The following is a 24,483-nucleotide window of genomic DNA, read 5'->3' as shown; positions in this document are numbered from 1 at the left end:
CATTGATTATAGATACAGTTGTGTCTTATGACAGAGGAGCATTTATTTCTGAAGGACTGCTTTCAATTACAGATAAATGCTATAATATACGAGTGTGGTATATTTTAGAGATTACAACCAATGTACGGTTTACCTTCTAAACAGGATATTTATTAATATTTCCTGCATTCTTACCTGTGACCAGTTACACGCATGTGAAAATATATACCAGACGGTGACCATTGTATAGACTAGCCAAATATTTGTAAAGGCTACTGCTTAAATTGAGTAATCCCACTTCATTTTGACAAGTAATCAGACCTGTTACCACTGTCTAGCCAGATGGGAGGTCTAAGTGCAGCAATTTGCGGTCATACCCCACTGGAGATGCCCAATCTCATCTGATCTTGGAAGCCAAGAAGTGGAGGGCTGGGCCAGTACTCGGATGGGAGACCACCTTGGAACACCCAGGTACTGCAATTAAAGGCTGCATACTAGATCTACCTGTGGGATAACAGGAAGCAGTCTATAAAAACAGAATACTGTCAACTGTACACATGACCTATGATTTTAAATTTCTGCAATAATCTTTCTTTAAAGCTATTTATGCAGATCAAATGATGGTCATTAAAAATATCATTATATTAGATCCACCTGTGTGATAACAGGAAGTAGTCTATGTAGACAGGAGACCGTCAATTGGATACATGACCAATGATTTAAATTTCTGCAACAATCTTTTTCTAATGTTGCCTATGCAGATCAAATGACGGTCATAAAAACACTTTATTGAGCATACCTCCTATACATCAATCATAACATCAAGGAATCCGGCTAATCTATTTATTTTAGCTAAGGCTACAGAATATTTTTATATTTTCACATATATTCGCAAAACCTGAACTCCATATCATTTAAGTAACTAATAAAAACTTATTATTTTTAATAGATATTTACAGTAAATATTTGCAAGTCTGAAAATGAGTGCTCCCCAACAAGAGTCTACTGTTCTTCTGTCTTTCCGGTATTTATTTTGAAGTAAAGAAACATCAAGCAACAATTAAAAGAATACCATATGTATTTGCGCTTAGACATGAACACAGATATACTTAACACACTGTTGTTTTAGGTGTGTTCAAGTCCACAATTTCCAGGTTCTCATATCACTCCAGATATATGTAAAAATAAAAACAACAATAGAAGCAATATGGTGTAGTATTTTTGGATCAAAGCAAGTCCAAGAGGAAATAGCCACTCAGTGTATACAGCAAGAAATGATTTGTGGGCCCTTTTTCAAGAGGTTTTCTTCCACCAATTGTTGCTCCCCTTCAGTCCCTGGGAAAGACACCACGTGCACCTATGATATACATATACGCCTACATAAAGCTTACTTGTAAGCCTGTTTGGTAAATGCTTATAAAGGTTTCTTTATCTTCTAAAATGTATGTATCAGACCACATGAATCCACATCCAAATGCCAGGTACTTAAAAACACTGACATTTATTCCACAAACATGATTTGACATATACATAAAAATACAGGGACATTTCTATCTCTTTCTCATCAGCTTCAACTGGTCAATTTATGTTATAATCACCATTCCCTGGAGAGTGGAATCCCGGGATAATCTCACCCTCCTGATGGCTCTAGACCGATGTTGCGCTGGCAAGACTGGTGTACTATGTCCCTTTAGTCACTTTTTCCAACGCCTTTTGACGCTCCTGGTGTCTTTGTCAAGGAAACCTGTGTTGTTCGTGTCTAAGCGCAAATACATATGGTATTCCTTTAATTATTGTTTGTACATATGAGATTGGTGACTAATTTTTATCTAATGTAATGCGGCTGGAATTGTGGATTGCGCTATAAGATATTGTCACCCCTTTTTTTTAAAGAAACATTAAGGACCACGGGACACGGAAACAAAAGATACCTTTATGTGAGGATAATATCACGTTGTAACATGAGTACGATATGCATTCCATCACTGTCTGTTACGTTTCATCACCGATAGAAAAAGATTTAAGAAAAGGAGAAATTGCATCAGACCAGACTTGCTATCATTACACAACTTTTTATTTAAATATTTTGGACTCTATAATAGTTAAACTCATTTGTCTTATTGTGTACATTCACTTTAGAGATTTGATGAGCACTGTGTATGTGTTTTTGGCGAATCGATTTCAAAACAGCAATGGTCATGTATCTGATATAAATTGTTTGGGACGGGCGGTGTCCCAAAACATATGTTGGATGGAATAAAGGACATCTTTCACTTTATTAACAAGACTTGTGAGTGCTGCCTTTCCCTTCATGCTGTATAAGGTTCCAGTAACCTAAGGATTGCCCCAGAGCACTTTACTAATACACCATACACATACATACACAACATACACCTACATATCTATCTATCTAGTCATATTCCAAACAGCAGAAGGGCAGGACTTTCATCAGACATGTCGGTAAGATGTGTACTTAATTTTATCATTTGCAAGCCTCGTGAGTGCCCTGCTCTTTGGACTATGAATACAGGTTGAGTATCCCTTATCCAAAATGCTTGGGACCAGAGGTATTTTGGATATCGGATTTTTCCATATTTTGGAATAATTGCATACCATAATGAGATATCATGGCGATGGGACCCAAGTCTAAGCACCGAATGCATTTATGTTTAATATACACCTTATACACACAGCCTGAAGGTCATTTTAGCCAATATTTTAAAAAACTTTGTGCATTAAACAAAGTGTGTGTACATACACACAATTAATTTACGATTAATATATACCTTATACACACAGCCTGAAGGTCATTTAATACAGTATTTTTAATAACTACGTGTATTAAACAAAGTTTGTGTATATTGAGCCATCAGAAAACAAAGGTTTCACTATTTCGGTCTCACTTAAAAAATTCTGTATTTCGGAATATTCTGTATTTTGGAATATTTGGATATGGGATACTCAACCTGTATATGAATACGTGGATGGACTGTGTCCCACTGTGTCTCTACAGGTCCACCCCTACAGTTGGATGAAAGTAGCTGTGAAAGTAGCATGCTTATTTCTCTCTTTCATTTTTTTTCTGATAGACAGACAGACAGACAGACAGACAGACAGACAGACAGACAGATAGATAGATAGATAGATAGATAGATAGATAGTTAGATAGAATTTAAGTTTAGACAGAAAACCCTGTTTGACTCTTTAAGATAAACTTCATTCTTTTAAAAATTAATTTTCAAAATGTTTTTGCCTCTTGTAATACATTTTTTTTCCTTATTGTAAAAGTCAAATAGGAATGTTTATTATTTATTACTATGCACCTCTTATTTGTTTAGACATAACTCAAATCCCTTTCTAAAAAAGAAATGGAGAGGTGGTCATAGAATTGTCCTTTCACAGTCTAGGGTTTCTGATCTGTCAGGACTCTTAAGCGGATCATCGTGACATATCATATACATCGTCTAGTGTGTACCCATGATATGAGCGATCCTACAGGCCGCTAGTAACATCCAACGTTGGCCACACAGCAGAGCTGATGTGGGGATGTCACTAGTGTTAATATGCTGCAGAATGCATATGACTCCCCCATATTGGACCCGTCATCGGCAAGTGTGTATGTCCTTGATGCATGCCAGGTCCCATCGGCGATGATATTGGGCTGGGTACAGACATTAAGGTTAGGCTGCAGGACAGAAGGGTTAGGGTTAGGCTATGGATGGGTGTAGTATTAGGCTCTAGGGGGAGGGGTAGGGGTTTGGGATAGGAGGAAAGTGCTCCCCGGAACATTGCTTGCCAGATGTCTGCACCTGAGCTGCTCCACACGTGACTGCTGAGACCCGGAAGCTGCAGGTACCATAGGGACCAGGTAAGATACATCTAGACCACCAGGGATGTTTTATCAACCTTCTACCATGTCAACATCTCAGAAGTGTCACATGATGAATGTCGACATGGTCAGTGTCGACTTTCATCATGTCTATTCCTACACAATACATCTCTCTTTTTTTCCATCTATCTTCTACCCATTTATGACTCAAATTGTTAATTAGCCTTTTCATTATCCCGCCTGAATAAACTGGTCACTTTTACCTTTATATCAATGTCAAAGTGATATTATAATGATAATAATAATGATAATAATAATAACAACAACAACAATAATAATAATAATAATAACTATATATATATATATATATATATATAGGAAAAGCGCAGGTGCGGCACTCGGATTCACAGCAGCATAAAAACAGACGGAGACTGTATTCTTCAATCAATCAATCAACGTTTCAATATAGAAATATTGTCATCAGAAACAATGCAAATATATATATATATATAGTTTAGGCAGGTGTGGGAAAAAATGCTTTGTGGGGGCAATATCATCACTTCCAGTACTCCTTGTTCTTCCTTACGTTGTAGATAGTTCTTCATGACATAAGCTGTATGTTTGGGGTCGAATACAGATGACTGTGCACAATGCGCACTTAGCCTACTTCTTCCCCCAAGACCCGCTTTCCAGCATCTCACAGATTTGACTTTTATAAAATAAAACTAAGAATTAACTGGTTCTTAACTGGCGATGCTGCATTCCTCATGCTCTGCTATCTAATGGAGGACACTGTCTAGGCTCCATTGCTGCTCAGTGAGATATACAGAATTTCTAGAGATTAGTGTTTAAAGAAAGAAAACAAAAAAGAAAAAGGGTAGCAACCAGTCCTGCAATGTAACATGATTTTTCCCAAGTTGAATGGAAATGGAAATAAATATTCCCACCTGGGTTTTTTCATAGGCCCCTCTGCCCACCTGATCTCACATACCTTCTGCACACCAGCTTTCTTACCTGTCACCACTGCTTACCAGTGGCAGCTCCAGATGTGGGGCTGCAGCACAGTCCAAAATTCAAATAGGGGAGCCACAGCAACTGCCAGTGAGTCCTGGCCAGTAATGTGTGGCAGTGTTTGGGGTGGCAGTTAGAGTGGCTCCCCTGTTTGAATTTTCAACTGTGCTGCAGCCCCACTTCTGGAGATACCACTGTTACTTAAGCTGAGCATACACTATACAATTATCTGTCAGATAATCTGTGGTTGGAATGAAAACCTGGTAATGGATGAGAGCCACTGACAAGCGACCATTTGCTTCCAAACACTGGAAAATGGACAAAGCCTGTCTGTGATTTAACTAATTTATATAAACGACAGGTTTTGTCCATTCTGTCCACTATTACTTAGTCACATGTACATCTGCCTACCATCTTTTTTCTCTCAAGCCACCCCCTTGCCTATCTGTGTGTCCCACATTGGCCCTTTAACTTGCAGTACCTGATTTTCTCTCCATAGCTGTTCAGAAACTGCCTCCATTGTGGATCATGTGATTGATATACAAGAGAAAAGACTAACTGCAAAAGAAATACATTACATCATAAAGATTACACATCCCCTATTGTCATATTGGAAGATTCTTGTATATGAAGGAATTTAGGGGGTGCTACCACTAAACAAACAAATTAACTCAAGTAAAACAGGACAAAGAGTTGTATCATGTTGCGCACAAAGAAGATACAATACAATGTAACTTTTAATTTCACTTATTTAAAATGATGGTATTTAAAAACTGATATATAATAAAATATTTTTGTGATATTCTACAAATGTAGAGCCGGCACTACACTTAGCCCAGTCTCCAGGGACAGCCAGCATCTCTGGGGTTAAAATGTAACTTTTAATTTCACTTATTTAAAATTATGGTATTTAAAAACTGCAAAGTAATAAAATATTTTTGTGAAAGTAAAGAAAGAAGTAAAGAAAGAAGAGTGAATTAAAAATTCTTTCTGTGTGCAGAGATGCCACTGTGAAAATCACTTTACTTCACTTTAATCTGTTTTGTAGTCCTGATTTGACCATCAAATTCAACAGGTAATGTACAGACTGATACAGTGTAGAAAAACCCATTGAATTCGGTGCTCAAATCAGGACTTCACAATAGATTAAAATGGAGAAAAGTGATTTTCACAGTGGCATCTCTGCACACAGAAATAATTTTTAATTCACTCTTCTTTCTTTACTTCTTTCTTTACTTTCACAAACATATTTTATTACTTTGCAGTTTTTAAATACCATAATTTTAAATAAGTGAAATTAAAAGTTACATTTTACCCCCTGAGATGCTGGCTGTCCCCGGAGACTGGGCTAAGTGCAGTGCCGGCTCTACATTTGTAGAATATCACACTGCAGCACTTGACTACTGTCACTGCAGAAGAGCCGGCACTTTGGTATTACTCCTTCCGAGAGTAACATCCGGGTGTGGGCCCAGCTTGTGACGCCACTGGGCTACGTCATCACTGTAGCTGCCCTTCTTGCATCTAGTTTATTCTGTATTGAGCCATAGGGATTTTTCTCTAAAACAATTAGATTCACTGTACCGAATACTCTACAAACAACAATTAGTGTATTTCATCATATATTACCCAAAACATATGTAATATAATGATAAAACCCTTCCATAAATTCCATAAATTCTTTCCCTAGTCTGTAATGCTGTAAGAATGAGTGCATTTGGTGGTAGACTGACAGCAAAGTGAGTGAATGTAAATTTATTAACATCAAATTTTCAATACCATTATACAGTTGCATTTTAAATTTAACATTTTCAATATTCCCAAACAATATTTAAGTAGAATTAGCTGGCATTAAAATACACTTTTCATCAATGCATTTTGTTTGGATATCAGGCAAAAATATTTCCTATCAACTCAGACTTTCCCAACATTTTGGATGAGGACAGTTATGCCCACTTAACCCCCACCTCCCATCCTGTTAGCGTCTACCTGGTGCTTAATTTAGATCCTTACAGTATTTTTCTGGATGACAAATGTTGTGTTATACTGTTTAATCTAATCAATACATGTACTGTGTGCTGAATAACATGAGCAATAAGCAATGTCTCTTTGGCAGGATGGCATTCATCCAGCACAGTGGTCTATATGACATCATCATAGACCACAAGACAAACCAGGAGTCTTTATAAGTGCCTGAGTCATGAGATGTGATTACCACTTGTTAAATATGTCCCTACCTAACTTATTATTACTGTAATAAACAGATCTGCAGTGTTAGCGCTCAATATTCTGCTGGAAAGAATTCAATGGATAAAGGTGATCCACAGATATATTTTCTTGCTAACATGCAATTATGGCCATGTTTATTGAAAAAGGAGAGAAGGTGCTGTAACCACCAACAGCTCTCACCGCAGCAGACGGGACTGTCACTTTGATGGGAGAGGATTTGCTGCATCCACCATAAAGATTTTCCTTAATAAAATGTCAAGTACTGCAGCAAAAAATACACCCTCATTCATGTATCTGTGTAGTGAGGACCATATTTATAGTTTGTCCCACCCTATACCACTGTCAGTATAAATCATTAGTTGTGCACCATCATTGTTGCATCCACAATATCAGCCATAGAGCCTTGCCTGAGTATTGCAATGTACATCTGGGGCAAAATTTACTATTGTTCGATTTTGATTTAGAAGTGATTTTGGCATTCTATTTCCATTAAATTTTCATTCGATTTGGGTTGAACAGATTTACTAAAGACAAAATCGATTGTCTAATTGATTCTAAAGCCAAATTCACATCCCAATAGAAATCAAATTTCTGAAAAACATCAATGTTTTCCTATAGCCCAACATAAAATCCCCTCATTTACTAAAATTCAATTTGAAAAGCAATTTGAAATCGAACTCCAAATCGAACCTCAAATCCACAAATGTTCAGAATGATGTTAGACATTAGATTTTGACTTCTAAACCCATTCTAATTGTAGGAAATTTATAGTGATGACTTTATAGGTACCCAAAAGCATGTAGGGCAGTGTGGAAGTAGTAATAATGGATGTCCAAGGTTATGGTATGTTTTGCAGCTACCTGCAAAATGCAAATCATCACCTGACTGAGATAACCCTGGAGAATCAATCATAGCACCATCAGCAGTTTCATGACTTGTATAGTGCATATATTTATACTTAAAGACATCATACTTATTCCATTAATGTGCAATAGATAGCACCAGAGCACAATATTGGGCAATTTGGATGGTTGATGTAATGAATTTTAAAATTATGAGTGTTGTAACTGGCTTTCCTGGTTTGTCCCATGATGCCTACTCCTCAGCAATTCCTCCCTGTATGCAAAAATTCTTGTGGGACAAATGCCAGAGGGATGGTTGTTGTGTAAGATATCAGTATATGCTAATAAAGCAGCTAATAGTAATGGTTACTATATTGTTCTAATTTGTTCCCCTTCCACCCAAAAGGTTATTTTGGCTATGGCTGTTGCTCCTGGCTTCTGACTCCATTGAAAAATAATCAAACTCCTGCTGAGTATAAGTATAAAGAGGCACATTTAGCCACCCAACCCATGACAGAGTGCACCTTTGATGCATTTTAAGTAAATTATTCGGAAGACATATTATTATATAATTTGTCAAAATTGTTCGATATTGTGCTCTGCTGCCATCTATTGCATAATCGCTCATTAAATAAACCACTCCTCCCAGATTATGCAATCAACAACAACTATGTGCGCACAGAAAGTGGAAGGCAGGCAGGAAGGCAGATTAGGGCTAAGATTTTTGCCAACTGTTTCAGTAGTAAGTATTTAAAATAAACAAATAAATAATCAGTTAGGTTTTCATGTATAAAACAGTGTAAAGCAAGAGCTTCCCCTTTAATTAGTGTGCATGTTTACATTTGGACCAATAGGAAGCAATGAGGAAGTTCTATTCGATTTTGCTAGGGATTTTAATGGGGATTTAAGGTTCAATTTTGGAAGGGATTTCATAAATTTAACACAAAATCCATTCCCAAAATCAACGAACATCGATTTCCATTTGAAAATGTAATGCAAAATCGAATTTTAGTAAATGAGGGATTTTTTAAAGGATTTTAGAAAATAAAAAATAATCGATTTCAATGGATTTTGAAGATTTATAAAGAGGATTCCAAAATTGAATCTTAGTAAATATACCCCCTGGGGTTATATTTACTAAAGATCGATAGTTTTCATAATTTTTTTTATCGATTTTGAATAGAGGAAAGTCAGACCTTTAGTAAATATATCCACTAGTGTTAAAGTAGCACTTAAAATAGGGAATGATGGATGGTCCACACATGAATCTCATGATCCTAGATTTTTTATCTATTTAATCTTTAGTGCAGTTTTCAGTAAGGGGATCACAAATCTTTATTTTAAAGTTACTGTTACTGTAGGTTTGCTCAGCTTCGTATGCCAAAGGGTATGGTGTTTTGCAGGAAGTCAAAGAAGGCCACTGTGTCACCAGGCTGCACCATTTTATATGTCATCAGATTTAAGGCATGACTTCTTGATATGGTTGCTGTTTCTTTGTGAATTTAATGGTGTGTTTGTATACCGCTGTTGTTGGGTCCACTGATTTCAGTTGTTATCTCGAAATGTATCCTGGTTGCACAGCAACTTGGCTGCAGGATTGGGTAGCAAGGAGACCTGCTGGTGTTAGAGTTGTTTCCTATAATGGTTGCTTGGAGATTTGGTGTGAGTGGTTGCATAATAGCAGTATAGTGTTCTGTTGAGACAACTTCGGAGTTATGCATTCTGTCAACTGTCAGCAAGTCTCTTTGCTTCCAGTGTTGTGCCTACTTGCACAAACACTGCTTTCTTGTATTTGCCGTCTTTACACTCTGGTCAGTAGAGGGTGGCGGTGTGTCAGTCGTCTGCCAGTATTCTTTTTTTCCCCACATGAAAGGTTTACCTGTCCTCAAAAATAGCTTTCTCATCACAAAAGCTTTGAAGGGTTGGGCAAGGACAACTCCGGTCCCTGCCAACATGCGGCACCCTATTGACCTTGCCAGACTTCCCCAGCTGTTGGCAATGGTTGCAGTGGTGCCACCCTCGTTTTATGAAGTGAAATTGTTTCATCTGGCCTTTGCTTTTTCTTTCCATTAGGTAGAGTTTCTGAGTTGGTGACACCTTCACGGTGGGCATGACAGTGGCCTCATTGATGAGAGGATGGTGCTTTACAAGATTGCTTGGTCTGACTACCCGGACCCTTAGATTTAACCTGTAGCCCTTTTGTGAGTTTATGTTGCCTCTCGGCCTGTCGGAGTTGGCTCTTGGCTTTTACATGCTGACGGGCCCTTGTTATTGAAATTCCAGTTTGCCTGGGGGTTGAAACACTGTACTGTATCTCTTACTTTCACTGGGGGATTTCAGAGTGCTTTCATTTTGGATTGGGGTTGCTACATTGGTGGATGGGTTTTCTGTATAGGAAATTGGAAGTCTACAAGCCACAATCACTATATCAACTTGATTTCTCATCAATGTTTTTTGTTTATTTCATTGTTGTTATTATATGTGAGGTATTGTCCTGTCTTTTATTGTGTATCTTCTATCCCTGTCTGGCTTGGTATGCTGGGGTGTTGAAAGGTTTTAAATATTTTCTCACTAGATGTGTTGCGTTTGGCCTTGCATTTACTGTCTTTTTATGTATGTCTTTCCTCTCTTGGTCTGGGTTTGCATTTTGATGTTCTGAAGGTTTGGGTGGTTCACCACTCCCATGTTGGCTACAGTGGCACATTGTGAGATGGTTTGTTAGTACAGTTGTTGGAAGCTGTAGCTCACCATGGGGTGCCCTGTTTTCTTGTGCATTTAGGTAGGAACAACCTAGGTAAGAGGTTGGAATTTAATCTGTGGATCTCTATGGTGAGAGATTTTGTGTGTTTGTTGGTGACATGGTTATGGTGTAGCCTTTTGTGGTCTCACATGGTTCCCAGGCATGGGGAATCTTGTTGAAATAGATGAGGCTCATAAGAAAGTTAACACATGCATTTTCAAAATTTCTTTTGGGCCAATGGGGAGTTTGTTGTAGGACATCTTTTGATTTGCTTTTGTTATAAGTACCTTTACAGAGGAGATTGGGTGTACATATGATTTGATGGTATTCTTTGTGATTTGTTTCTGGTTTTGGGAAGTCTAAGTTAGCATTGTGTGGTGTCGGTGTGGTGGTCCTGCAGCTAAAACCTTGCATTGGCAGTAAAGTACGATAGAGCAGCAGATTGGGTGCTTGTTTAGTTTACTATTGTATATATTTGTTAAGGTGCGCTCACCTTCATGACTATGTTGTAAACTGCATCACCCATATGGAGGCAGCAACACCTACTTCACGGGATGGGTAATCAAGTTTAGGAGAAGGAGTTGGATACCCATTTTCTTGTTGGCACATCTTAGCGGCCTCTGGGTGGATCCTATTACATGCGATGATTTATAGCACAATAATAATGAGCTTTCAGGCTATCCATTTAAAGCCCATTTTTACCTTGTGGTAAATCACCCATTATCATGATAAGATTTTGGAACCCATGTGTTACCATCTGATAACAGCTCTCCTGGTGTTGGTTATCGGGTATTCTACTTTGTGTGCCTGAGGCACACAAAGCACAATCCCCGATAAGTGGCGATTTATGGGGCTAACTGGACAGTCCCGGGAGAATCTGCCCTCTGTCTGCAATGCATGTTTTGTTATGGTCAGTTGTGCATTGTATGGTCTTGCTGTGTTCTGGCCATTCTTTCTTTGCTACCATACATTTCATTAGTCAAATTAATTAATTAAATATAAATAAATCGCTGTCCATTTTAAACACCAAATTATGTGTTGTGTATTTTAGAGTTACGTATTAATGTTGTTCAGTTATTATTGTGTGGGACTTGTGCAGAGGACACTCTTTGGCTGAGAAGAGGTTTTATACTACCTCCCATGTACTCTTTATAAGGTGACTGTAGGATAAATATCACTTTGTACATCTACCTGATATCATTGCTTGCAGGAACAGTAACTATTGGCAGTGTGTTGTTGTTTGGGGTAGCACTAGCATGCAACAGGGGGCTAGAATGTTCCTGGTGATTTTATAGTATAACTAGCTGTAATTTCTGTCCAAATTATGTTTACATTAACCATCCTTTAGTTACAAGGCAAATTACTAAATATTTTGGATCCATCAGAAAGAATGCTATTTTTGTGAAAAAGTTTATAAACTCTTAATTATTTTTATACTTGTCAACATTGGTAAATGGAACTTCAGGACAAATTAGGCATCCATCCAAGCTATGCCGGACGTGTCCAAACCACACCTGCTTCACTCAATCTACACCATTTTTTGACAACGTCACATGCTTTTTGGCAGGTCATATGTTTTTATACATTGACTGGAGCCAAGAAGAGCTATTCTGTTTTTAAAATTAGGGTTTGACAACTCTTTTACTTTATTTGGAATGTCATAGCAGTAAAAGATGTTTATGAATGTTAGAGCTGTACCAACATCTGCCAAAATACCTCTGAGATAACAAATATTATTAAATTGCTTAATAATATAATGTATCCAATTCTTACTGAACTCAGATTAATCAAACATCATTTGAACTGAATAAAAATGAAAATGATACACAGAGATTAAAGTGATTTAGTCCATAAAGTTAAGGGATAATTACCAGACGGTCGTCTGGAACAGTTTGAGTTCTGGAACAGAATTATCCAATGTAGTTTCTTCTTTTGATATGTTGTAATAAAAATGAGAAAAATAAATACTTTGCAATGTATTTAACAGCAAAAATATTAATCCACAGATTTTAACATAGAGCTATAAATCAAACGTTAAAAAAATGGAAACAAAATATTTGAAGATAGTTCTTGCATTATCTGTCAGCATTAAAAGACAATTGATTCCACATGGAGTTAAGTTTGCAGATTGTGGAGTCTGGATTGTATGCCTTTTAAAATGTTTCTTATTCTTTAACTCCTTTGTTGCTGATGCTTATCTGAACTCTGTCTATAGCCTACTTTGACACTTTTTGGACTGGACATGTTCCAATATCAATATTAGCCATTTTTTACCCATACCCACACAAATTACATATTTTTCTTTAGAGGACTTTACATTTTCAGAAAACAGCATTAGTTTGCTAATTTCTACTGGCATGGCAAATAAAATCTACCCCAAATGGTCAATATGTTTACCTCAATTGCAATAAAGTAACTAAAATCAAATGTGAGTTTTTTAAAACACCACCAATACATACTTTGTGGTTCTTAAATTGGCTTTAACCCACCTTTACAAAATAGCAAATAGCTGGATTCTAGATGTAATCCCCAACACAAAAGTGGCAGTGACAATATTAATGTAATGTAAAGTGTAGGACTGGGCATGAAGGGCCCATTGGGGCAATGCTGTTTTAGGGGGCCATTCCTATAGATGTGGCCAGCCAACAGAGGGGGTGTGGCCAGACCCCATAGAGGCTTGGCTTACCATTAGAGAATTCATTGTTTGGGCCCCTTGACATATTGACATTTAGTAAATACTTATAGTTTATGCATGATAACCATGTACCAGATTAACAACAGAAATGCACTGTAGAAAATACACCATAGTCCTGTGCAGTATAATGTAACATAAGTATAATTCAAGTGCACAGTATGGAACCTGGGTGGGGCCCACGGGGGTTTCCCCTGTACCCATGTGGGCCAGTCCATCCCTGACTGTGACATTGGGTGAGATGTTTGAATCAGTGAAAAGGGCGGAGAAGTGATCCTTTGGAGAAGTTGCCCATAGCAGCCAATCAGCTTTGAAGTATCATTTATGAAGTACAGTCTATAAAATTATATGTAGCTGCTGATTGGTTGCCATGGGTAACTTCTCCACTGGCTCACTTCTCCACTCTTTTCACTGCTTCATACTAGATGTTGCTTGGCTCGCTTAGTTGCCATGGAGACTAGATGCAATACAAGGTTGCTGACTGTTGCAAGCGGGGGCTTGTTCCTCAATGGTCATATATAGCAGTGTCACTAGCAATTGGGCTCATCTGAGGTAGCTAGCTGAATTAGAGGACCTGGTCAGTAAGTGTCCACACAGTTGACAAAGCTGTTGACAAAGCTGTTATTGGCAGTTGAGAAAGCTGTTATTGATAATGGACAGGCTACTAGGAGGCAGTGTAAACTGGATGAGAATTGACAGTTGGTGCAGTAACACTTCAGCAGGGTACACAGTGGATAGCCGGCATTTGTTCTGACATTAGAATTAATGGGGTAGATGTATTAACCTGGAGAAGGCATAGGAAGTGATAAACCAGTGATAAATGCAAGGTGATAAACAGACCAGCCAATCAGCTACCATATGTAAATTAACAGTTAGGAGCTGATTGGCTGTTGCATTATCACCTTGCACTTAGCACTGCTTTATCACTAGTTTATCACTTTCTTATGCCTTCTCCAAGTTAATACATCTCTCCCAAAGCCCTTTAGCTTAGATTGAGTGTACACACTGAAATTAGTTTAATGTAGGATGGAATGATCATGTTCAGTCCTCCATTAGCATAATCAAAGCCGCTAGCATTATGGCTAGGTTTGATGTGCAGCAAATCAAACCTAGCATCTCTCGCTAGTGACCATGGGAGCACGCAATCACCCATACTAAAGGATGTAGGCGATTTGTCATTGAGAAACTGCAAATTGGGTGCCATATGTTTCCTAGGCCAAAACCATTTTAGTGATCCAGCTCCGCATGCTCCCTGGCTTCTCTGTGCTATAACATTTTTAACCACCTGGATGCCAGCCAAGAGAGATTTATCTGAACAACAGGGCTAATAGAAAATGCTCCCCACAAAGCAGGCAACTAAAAGATAACAGCTACCCACTAGTGGGGTGACAGGTTTCCTTACCTAGGAACCCAAGGCACTGGAGAGTCAAAAAAAAGTAGTCAGGACTTATTGGGGGAGTCTTTCAGTACTCCTGCTGCCCCTGCATTCCTCAGACTGATAATTCTGTTGCTTCCTTATGAATAGCAAACAGAAAGGGGGGTGCTTTTTTCTCCCCTGGTATCCCCCCAGCACACTGACTGATATCTGTAACAATTAGAGATGTGAAGCGGGCATTTTTCGTGTTTTGTGTTTTGGTTTTGGATTTGGGTCCGCGGTCATGTTTTGGATTCGGACATGTTTTGGCAAAACTACCCTTTCCGATTTTGGATTCGGAAGTGTTTTGGATTCGGGTGATTTTTGAAAAAAAAAAAAAAGCTAAAATCATAGAATTTGGGGGTATTTTGATCCTATAGTATTACAGGTTGAGTATCCTTTATCCAAAATGCTTGGGACCAGAAGTATTTTGGACATCGGATTTTTCCGTATTTTGGAATAATTGCATACCATAATGAGATATCATGTCGATGGGACCCAAGTCTAAGCACAGAATGCATTTATGTTTCATATACACCTTATACACACAGCCTGAAGGTAACTTTAGCCAATATTTTTAATAACTTTGTACACACACTTTGTTTAATGGACATTCACACAATGCATTTATGTTTCATATACACCTTACACACACAGCCTGAAGGTCATTTAATACAATATTTTTAATAACTTTGTGTATTAAACAAAGTTTGTGTACATTGAGCCATCAAAAAACAAAGGTTTCACTATCTCACTCTCACGCAAAAAAATCTGTATTTCGGAATATTCCGTATTTCGGAATATTTGGATATGGGATACTCAACCTGTATTAACCTCAATAACAATAATTTCCACTCATTTCCAGTCTATTCTGAACACCTCACACCTCACAATATTATTTTTAGTCATATAATTTGCACCAAAGTCGCTGGATGACTAAGCTAAGCGACCAAAGTGGCCGGCACAAACACCGGGCCTATCTAGGAGTGGCACTGCAGTGTCAGACAGGATGGCACTTAAAAAAATAGTCCCCAAACAGCACATGATGCAAAGAAAAAAAGAGGTGCACCAAGGTCCCTGGATGGCGGTCGCTGGATGGCTAAGCTAAGCGACACAAACACCTGGCCTATCTAGAATTAGACTCCAGTATCATGTGACTTATAAGGCAATATCACTGGAATTATTTGTTATAATCAATGGAATTATTGGTCCAAATCACTGGAAGAAAATGACAAAATCACTGGAATTAAATGGCAGTAATGTCGGGAATTATATCAAATGGCAGTACCACTGGACATATACGGAAGTGTCAGACAGGATGGCACTTTTAAAAAAATAGTCCCCAAACAGCAAATGATGCAAAGAAAAGAGAAAAAATAAGAATTTACTTACCGATAATTCTATTTCTCATAGTCTGTAGTGGATGCTGGGGACTCCGTAAGGACCATGGGGAATAGCGGCTCCGCAGGAGATTGGGCACAAAAGTAAAAGCTTTAGGACTACCTGGTGTGCACTGGCTCCTCCCCCTATGACCCTCCTCCAAGCCTCAGTTAGGATACTGTGCCCGGACGAGCGTACACAATAAGGAAGGATATTGAATCCCGGGGAAGACTCATACCAGCCACACCAATCACACCGTACAACCTGTGATCTGAACCCAGTTAACAGCATGATAACAGAGGAGCCTCTGAAAAGATGGCTCACAACAATAATAACCCGATTTTTGTAACAATAACTATGTACAAGTATTGCAGACAATCCGCACTTGGGATGGGCGCCCAGCATCCACTACGGACTATGAGAAATAGAATTATCGGTAAGTAAATTCTTATTTTCTCTAACGTCCTAAGTGGATGCTGGGGACTCCGTAAGGACCATGGGGATTATACCAAAGCTCCCAAACGGGCGGGAGAGTGCGGATGACTCTGCAGCACCGAATGAGAGAACTCCAGGTCCTCCTCAGCCAGGATATCAAATTTGTAGAATTTAGCAAACGTGTTTGCCCCTGACCAAGTAGCTGCTCGGCCAAGTTGTAAAGCCGAGACCCCTCGGGCAGCCGCCCAAGATGAGCCCACCTTCCTTGTGGAATGGGCATTTACAGATTTTGGCTGTGGCAGGCCTGCCACAGAATGTGCAAGCTGAATTGTACTACAAATCCAGCGAGCAATAGTCTGCTTAGAAGCAGGAGCACCCAGCTTGTTGGGTGCATACAGGATAAATAGCGAGTCAGATTTTCTGACTCCAGCCGTCCTGGAAACATATATTTTCAGGGCCCTGACTACGTCCAGCAACTTGGAGTCCTCCAAGTCCCTAGTAGCCGCAGGCACCACAATAGGCTGGTTCAAGTGAAATGCTGAAACCACCTTAGGGAGAAATTGAGGACGAGTCCTCAATTCTGCCCTGTCCGTATGAAAAATTAGGTAAGGGCTTTTATAGGATAAAACCGCCAATTCTGAGACACGCCTGGCTGAAGCCAGGGCTAACAGCATTACCACCTTCCATGTGAGATATTTTAAGTCCACAGTGGAAAGTGGTTCAAACCAATGTGATTTTAGGAATCCCAAAACTACATTTAGATCCCAAGGTGCCACTGGAGGCACAAAAGGAGGTTGTATATGCAGTACCCCCTTGACAACGTCTGTACTTCAGGAACTGAAGCCAGTTCTTTTTGGAAGAAAATCGACAGGGCCGAAATCTGAACCTTAATGGACCCTAATTTTAGGCCCATAGACAGTCCTGTTTGTTAGAAATGCAGGAAACGACCCAGCTGAAATTCCTCTGTAGGGGCCTTCCTGGCCTCGCACCACGCAACATATTTACGCCAAATACGGTGATAATGTTGTACGGTTACATCCTTCCTGGCTTTGATCAGGGTAGGGATGACTTCATCCGGAATGCCTTTTTCCTTCAGGATCCGGCGTTCAACCGCCATGCCGTCAAACGCAGCCGCGGTAAGTCTTGGAAGAGACAGGGTCCCTGCTGGAGCAGGTCCTTTCTTAGAGGTAGAGGCCACGGGTCCTCTGTGAGCATCTCTTGAAGTTCCGGGTACCAAGTCCTTCTTGGCCAATCCGGAGCCACGAGTATAGTCCTTACTCCTCTCCTTCTTATGATCCTCAGTACCTTGGGTATGAGAGGCAGAGGAGGGAACACATACACTGACTGGTACACCCATGGTGTTACCAGAGCGTCCACAGCTATTGCCTGAGGGTCCCTTGACCTGGCGCAATATCTGTCTAGTTTTTTGTTGAGGCGGGACGCCATCATGTCCACCTTTGGTTTTTCCCAACGGTTCACAATCATGTGGAAGACTTCTGGGTGAAGTCCCCACTCCCCCGGGTGGAGGTCGTGTCTGCTGAGGAAGTCTGCTTCCCAGTTGTCCACACCCGGAATGAACACTGCTGACAGTGCTATCACATGATTTTCTGCCCAGCGAAGAATCCTTGCAACTTCTGTCATTGCCCTCCTGCTTCTTGTGCCGCCCTGTCTGTTTACGTGGGCGACTGCCGTGATGTTGTCCGACTGGATCAGCACCGGCTGACCTTGAAGCAGAGGTTTTGCTAGGCTCAGAGCATTGTAGATGGCTCTTAGCTCCAGGATATTTATGTGAAGTGATGTCTCCAGGCTTGACCACAAGCCCTGGAAATTTCTTCCCTGTGTGACTGCTCCCCAGCCTCTCAGGCTGGCATCGGTGGTCACCAGGACCCAGTCCTGAATGCCGAATCTGCGGCCCTCTAGAAGATGAGCATTCTGCAACCACCACAGGAGAGACACCCTTGTCCTTGGAGACAGGGTTATTCGCTGATGCATCTGAAGATGCGATCCGGACCATTTGTCCAGCAGATCCCACTGAAAAGTTCTTGCGTGGAATCTGCCCAATGGAATCGCTTCGTAAGAAGCCACCATTTTTCCCAGGACCCTTGTGCATTGATGCACTGACACTTGGCCTGGTTTTAGGAGGTTTCTGACTAGCTCGGATAACTCCCTGGCTTTCTCCTCCGGGAGAAACACCTTTTTCTGGACTGTGTCCAGGATCATCCCTAGGAACAGAAGACGAGTCGTCGGAATCAGCTGCGATTTTGGAATATTGAGAATCCAATCGTGCTGCCGCAACACTACCTGAGATAGTGCTACACCGACCTCCAACTGTTCCCTGGATCTTACCCTTATCAGGGAATCGTCCAAGTAAGGAATAACTAAAATTCCCTTCCTTCGAAGGAGTATCATCATTTCGGCCATTACCTTGGTAAAGACCCGGGGTGCCGTGGACCATCCATACGGCAGCGTCTGAACTGATAGTGACAGTTCTGTACCACAAACCTGAGGTACCCTTGGTGAGAAAGGTAAATTGGGACATGAAGGTAAGCATCCTTGATGTCCCGAGACATCATGTAGTCCCCTTCTTCCAGGTTCGCAATCACTGCTCTGAGTGACTCAATCTTGAATTTGAACCTCCGTATGTAAGTGTTCAAGATTTTAGATTTAGAATCGGTCTCACCGAGCCATCCGGCTTCGGTACCACAACAGTGTGGAATAATACCCCGTTCCCTGTTGCAGGAGGGGTACCTTGATTATCACCTGCTGGGAATACAGCTTGTGAATGGCTTCCAAAACTGCCTCCCTGTCAGAGGGAGACATCGGTAAAGCCGACTTTAGGAAACGGCGAGGGGGAGACGTCTCGAATTCCAATTTGTACCCCTGAGATATCCCTTGAAGGATCCAGGGGTCTACTTGCGCGTGAGCCCACTGCGCGCTGAAATTCATTGAGACGGGCCCCCACCGTGCCTGATTCTGCTTGTAAAGCCCCAGCGTCATACTGAGGGCTTGGCAGAGGCGGGAGAGGGCTTCTGTTCCTGGGAACTGGCTGATTTCTGCAGCCTTTTTCCTCTCCCTCTGTCACGGGGCAGAAATGAGGAACCTTTTGCCCGCTTGCCCACGAAAAGATTGCGCCTGATAATACGGCGTCTTCTTATGTTGAGAGGCGACCTGGGGTACAAACGTGGATTTCCCAGCTGTTGCCGTGGCCACCAGGTCTGAAAGACCGGCCCCAAATAACTCCTCCCTTTAATAAGGCAATACTTCCAAATGCCGTTTGGAATCCGCATCACCTGACCACTGTCGTGTCCATAACCCTCTACTGGCAGAAATGGACAACGCACTTAGACTTGATGCCAGTCGGCAAATATTCCGCTGTGCATCACGCATATATAGAAATGCATCTTTTAAATGTTCTATAGGTAATAATATATTGTCCCTATCTAGGGTATCAATATTTTCAGTCAGGGAATCCGACCACACCAACCCAGCACTGAACATCCAGGCTGAGGCGATTGCTGGTCGCAGTATAACACCAGTATGTGTGTAAATACATTTTAGGATACCCTCCTGCTTTCTATCAGCAGGATCCTTAAGGGCGGCCATCTCAGGAGAGGGTAGAGCCCTTGTTCTTACAAGCGTGTGAGCGCTTTATCCACCCTAGGGGATGTTTCCCAACGCACCCTAACCTCTGGCGGGAAAGGATATAATGCCAATAACATTTTTGAAATTATCAGTTGTTATCGGGGGAAACCCACGCATCATCACACACCTCATTTAATTTCTCAGATTCAGGAAAACTACAGGTAGTTTTTCCTCACCGAACATAATACCCCTTTTTGGTGGTACTCGTATTATCAGAAATGTGTAAAACATTTTTCATTGCCTCAATCATGTAACGTGTGGCCCTACTGGAAGTCACATTTGTCTCTTCACCGTCGACACTGGAGTCAGTATCCGTGTCGGCGTCTATATCTGCCATCTGAGGTAACGGGCGCTTTAGAGCCCCTGACGGCCTATGAGACGTCTGGACAGGCACAAGCTGAGTAGCCGGCTGTCTCATGTCAACCACTGTCTTTTATACAGAGCTGACACTGTCACGTAATTCCTTCCAACAGTTCATCCACTCAGGTGTCAAACCCCCTAGGGGGTGACATCACTATTACAGGCAATCTGCTCCGTCTCCACATCATTTTTCTCCTCATACATGTCGACACAAACGTACCGACACACAGCACACACACAGGGAATGCTCTGATAGAGGACAGGACCCCACTAGCCCTTTGGGGAGACAGAGGGAGAGTTTGCCAGCACACACCAGAGCGCTATATATATACAGGGATAACCTTATATAAGTGTTTTTCCCCTTATAGCTGCTGTATCTTAAATACTGCGCCTAATTAGTGCCCCCCTCTCTTTTTTAACCCTTTCTGTAGTGTAGTGACTGCAGGGGAGAGCCAGGGAGCTTCCCTCCAACGGAGCTGTGAGGGAAAATGGCGCCAGTGTGCTGAGGAGATAGGCTCCGCCCCCTTCTCGGCGGCCTTATCTCCCGTTTTTCTGTGAATTCTGGCAGGGGTTAAATGCATCCATATAGCCCAGGAGCTATATGTGATGTATTTTTAGCCATCTAAGGTGTTTTTATTGCGTCTCAGGGCGCCCCCCCCCCAGCGCCCTGCACCCTCAGTGACCAGAGTGTGAAGTGTGCTGAGAGCAATGGCGCACAGCTGCGGTGCTGTGCGCTACCTTATTGAAGACAGGACGTCTTCTGCCGCCGATTTTCCGGACCTCTTCAGTCTTCTGGCTCTGTAAGGGGGCCGGCGGCGCGGCTCTGGGACCCATCCATGGCTGGGCCTGTGATCGTCCCTCTGGAGCTAATGTCCAGTAGCCTAAGAAGCCCAATCCACTCTGCACGCAGGTGAGTTCGCTTCTTCTCCCCTTAGTCCCTCGGTGCAGTGAGCCTGTTGCCAGCAGGTCTCACTGAAAATAAAAAACCTAAAACTAAACTTTTCACTAAGCAGCTCAGGAGAGCCACCTAGTGTGCACCCTTCTCGTTCGGGCACAAAAATCTAACTGAGGCTTGGAGGAGGGTCATAGGGGGAGGAGCCAGTGCACACCAGGTAGTCCTAAAGCTTTTACTTTTGTGCCCAGTCTCCTGCGGAGCCGCTATTCCCCATGGTCCTTACGGAGTCCCCAGCATCCACTTAGGACGTTAGAGAAAGAGGTGAACTGTGGTCGCTTGATGGCTAAGCTAAGCGACACAAACACCTCAATATCACAGGAATTATTAGTTCTAATCAATGGTATTATTTATTGGTCCAAATCACTGGAAGAAAATGACAAAATCACTAGAATTACAAGCCAGTATCACGGGAATTATATCAAATGGCAGTACCACTGGACATATACCTCACAATATTATTTTTAGTCCTAAAATTTGCACCAAAGTCGCTGGATGACTAAGCTAAGCGACCCAAGTGGCCGGCACAAACACCGGGCCTATCTAGGAGTGGCACTGCAGTGTCAAACAGGATGGCACTTTTAAAAAAATAGTCCCCAAACAGCACATCATGCCAAGAAGTAGCTGTCCCATATGTACCAAGAAGTAAGAGGGCAATGAGGTAGCTCTATGACTAAGCTAAGCAACACAAGTGCGCGGCAGAGGCGTTTCTACCTATTGCCCAGGATGGCACTCACCAGGGGCGCCAGCCAAGGAGGGGACCCACCCGATGGTGCCACTCGCGGCCAGGAGGTAGATACACTTCGTATCCCCTTCCCCTGCCAGTTCCTCACCTGCCCCGGCATCAACCACGGAAGGCAGGAGCTGGAGCCACTGTAAGGCGCTGGAGTCCGGCGCCACACCGCATTTCAATAAAGAAACGCTGCATAAACTACAACTCCCAGCAGCCCTTGCTGCCGCAGCTCACAGAAGCAAGGCTGCTAGGAGCTGTAGTTTATGCAGTGTTTCTTTATTGTAATGCGGCGCGGTGCCGGCCCCCGGCGCCTTACAGTGGCTCCAGCTGCTGCCGTTTTGGGGCACATGGATGGCTGGCTGCCGTAGCTCAAAACGCAGCGCAGCAACTGGGAGCAGACATGGGTCCTCAGTTGAGGACGTGTGTGGGCGGAGCGGTCTCTGGGAGACAACTGAGTTCTAGGTGTCAGGGAGGAGGATGCGCAGAGGCAGCGTGCTGTCATTGAAGATGAAAGTGGCGGCAGCACTGCAGGGACAGAATGGTGAGTGGAGGGAGCAATGCCAGAACCAGGAGTGCAGGAGGTTTCCTGTCCAGCAGCGACACTCCCACCCTGCCCTGGACGAGGTAAGCTGCCACACCGCTGAGTAGAGCCACTGGCCTGTGTACCTGCATGGAGATTGGGATCTGTGCAAACATAGGAAGGTCCTCTGGGGTAGGGGGTGCTGTGGGAGTACTTTGCTGGGTCGAGGGGGGTGGGGGGAGGGGGTCGTCTCGTAGGTGCTGGCTGGGTCTGTGTGTGTGGAGGTGCTCAATTTGGTGCTTCTGTGGGGGGTGCTATTCTGTAGGGTGACCATATTATCCCTTTTACCTGGGACGCTTATGGATTACACTGGTTCTGTGGCTGGCTGACTTCAAGCCTACATTTCAGCTGGTTTTAATCAGCCACAGAACCTTTGTAATCCATAAGCGTCCCAGGTAAAAGGGATAATATGGTCACTCTATATTCTGGATGTGTGTGGGGTAGGTGTAGGGGTGCTGGGTCTGTGGGGGACAGTGCTACTCTGGATGATGGGTTTGTGGTGGTGGGGTGCTCCTCTAGATGCTGGGGACTCCTGGGTGCTGTAAGGATGACACAACCCCACTCTTGTGTTATGCTGTGATATGTGCCATGCAGTGCCCAGTGACCCTCTGTCAGGGACAGGTTGGGTATGGGAGACCAGCAGTAAGGATGTCGGCAGTAAAAATACTGACACAGGCATCCCAACTGCTCGGAATCCCAACAGAGGCACCACACTTAAGTAACCCTAATCAAAACTCTCCCCCTAACCCTCCCTCTAGTGTGTAAAACTAACCTCACATAATACACACACACACACACACACACACACACACACACACACACACACACACACACACACACACACAGTTCCACACACTTTCCCTATATCAAATGGGGGGGGGGGGGGGGGGCGCGCCAGTCCCTTACTTTGCCAGTGGTGCTCAGACCCCTAGATGCAGCACAAACACCTGGCCCATCTAGGAGTGGCCCTGCAGTGTGTGATAGGATGGCACTTTTAAAAAACTAGGCCCCATACAGCACATGATGCAAATAATAAAAAGAGGTGCAAGATGGAATTGTCCTTGGACCCTCCACCCACCCTTATGTTGTATAAACAGGACATGCACACTTTAACAAATCCATCATTTCAGCGACAGGGTCTGCCACACGACTGTGGCTGAAATGATTGGTTTGTTTGGGCCCCCACAAAAAAAGAAAAAATTAATCACCCCGCCAAAAAAGAAGCAATTCATATCTGGGACTGGTGGAAACAGTTCCATACAGCAAAACTGTCTGTATGCCGGAAATGGAGGCCAGACCGGAGCCTGCCAGTATGCAGTTTTGATGTCCACAGACATCCTGAGTTCCCTAGCCTCTCCCTTCTGGACTGCTATCACAGAGACTCCATCTGGACTTGAATCTCTTTACAAAAAGATTATAAGAGCTTGTGCTTAAATTTGGTCCCACCAAGCCATCCAGCTTCAGTATTCCCACAACTGGAATTTTTTTTTTTTTTTATATGACAGGGACAAACCCACTGTCCTAACAATTGGCAGGGCTGATTAAACAAACAGCCAGGGGGAATCTCCTGAATCCAGTTTGTAACCCTGGGTAATAATTTTTTATTACCCGGGATATAATAATAATCACTAAGGCTCCCCTGTAGTGATGTAGATGAGATCCCCCCCC

General features: G+C 42.2%; 1 pseudogene; it reads left to right on the top strand.

Annotated features, from left to right (window-relative positions):
- The first annotated feature begins 342 nt into the window (after positions 1-342).
- LOC134895762 (5S ribosomal RNA) lies at positions 343-462 on the top strand (annotated as a pseudogene).
- The last annotated feature ends 24,021 nt before the right edge of the window (positions 463-24,483 follow it).

Source organism: Pseudophryne corroboree, chromosome 3 (assembly GCF_028390025.1).
Source record: "Pseudophryne corroboree isolate aPseCor3 chromosome 3, aPseCor3.hap2, whole genome shotgun sequence".
Classification (NCBI taxonomy): domain Eukaryota; kingdom Metazoa; phylum Chordata; class Amphibia; order Anura; family Myobatrachidae; genus Pseudophryne; species Pseudophryne corroboree.
The sequence above is the reverse complement of the archived record's forward strand: the minus strand, read 5'-3'. Positions and strand labels throughout refer to the sequence as shown.